Consider the following 1354-nt stretch of genomic DNA (forward strand, 5'->3'; position numbering starts at 1 on the left):
CTTTTGTCTGACTAAATGAAATCTGATGAATGAAGCAGGGTGATGATGATGATTACGTTGTGAGTTTTACTTTTTGTTTTTAATTGTCTGCTTCTGTGAGTAAGGAGGGGAAAGAGTGGGCGCGCATCACTTCCTCCGTCCCCTGAAGCGCACAATTATCTGAGGTGAAAACAGTGGAAAACATGACCTAACGGTCACTTATTTCTTTTGGAGACTTGCCTGAAAGAGGCGTAGGATGTTGGCCACCATAATGGACACGGAGCTGGCCGAAGCTCCGATGACTCCCACCACTTTCTCCGGCTTGACGAACACCGGCGGCTCCCCGTTGGTGCACCTCACGTCCGAGGTGTCCTTCGTGATCAGGGCTTGCACGAAAGTTAACGACTGCTCCAGCGCGTACGTATCCCTCGAGCAAGTGTCCAGCACCCGCGCGCCCAGGGTGATGTTCGGCAAGAGTTGCTCGTCCTGGTTGATCTGGTCCAGCGCGTACATCATGGCCTCCAGCCGCTGGATGCCGTTCTCCCGCTTCAGGTCGCCGCACGGCAAGCCGTCGAGCCCCCTGGAGTGCACCGGGAAGAGCCCCCCGATAGTCAGGTGACCCTGAGTCCGTATGGAATGAGGCGCGTAGGTCTCCTGGAGCAGCGCCACATCCGCGGCGGCGCACAGTAGCCAGAGCAGCCGCCACACGGAGCTCAGGCTGGCGCACACGCCGGGACGAGCCATCGTAGTCAACTTTTTCTTTTTTTCCTTTTTTTAAGGGCGGATGGAGGAGGGAGATAAGTTTGTTAAAAGGCGGGATCCATGCTTCTCGTCACCAAGGAGGAGATTCAACAAGCTGCCGGGCTGGAGAACCGAGGCGGAGCGGTGGGCTCAGCAGGCGAACTGCGCCCATCGTCGGCGCAGCTTGTTGAACAGTGAAGCCCCCGATGGTAACTCGGCTCCCCCCGAGTGGGAGGCTACATCCATCACACAGAAAGGAATCAGTGAGGGAAGTGGAACTGGCCTGATTCTGTCCATGTAGTCTAAAAAAGAATCCACAAGAGCGAAGAAGAAACAGGTTCCTGTTAAGATCTGAAATACATCAACCCCAAGGAAACCAAAGAGAGAGAGAATAAAAAGCGCGGTGTTCTGAAACGATCTCTTGCTCCTTTAAAAAAACGATTTGAAAAAAAAAAGAAAAGACAAGAAAATACTTAAATGTTTGGACCAGCAGAAGTGGGTGACATTCTTACTCTGAGCAACTCCACGGAAACAGGAGGGATGGTCTCCGTCTCCCAGGGGTGCGCAATCATCTCTCCACCTCTCCAGAGAGAGAGAGAGAGAGAGAGAGAGAGAGAGAGAGAGAGAGAGAGAG

The 1354-nt window shown here is 53.2% G+C and overlaps 1 pseudogene; it reads right to left on the bottom strand.

The window, feature by feature from the left end:
- Positions 1-468: 468 nt before the first annotated feature.
- LOC106523345 (metabotropic glutamate receptor 7 pseudogene) lies at positions 469-1331 on the bottom strand (annotated as a pseudogene).
- Between the last annotated feature and the right edge of the window lie 23 nt (positions 1332-1354).

Source organism: Austrofundulus limnaeus, unplaced genomic scaffold (assembly GCF_001266775.1).
Source record: "Austrofundulus limnaeus strain Quisiro unplaced genomic scaffold, Austrofundulus_limnaeus-1.0 Scaffold3, whole genome shotgun sequence".
Taxonomy (NCBI): domain Eukaryota; kingdom Metazoa; phylum Chordata; class Actinopteri; order Cyprinodontiformes; family Rivulidae; genus Austrofundulus; species Austrofundulus limnaeus.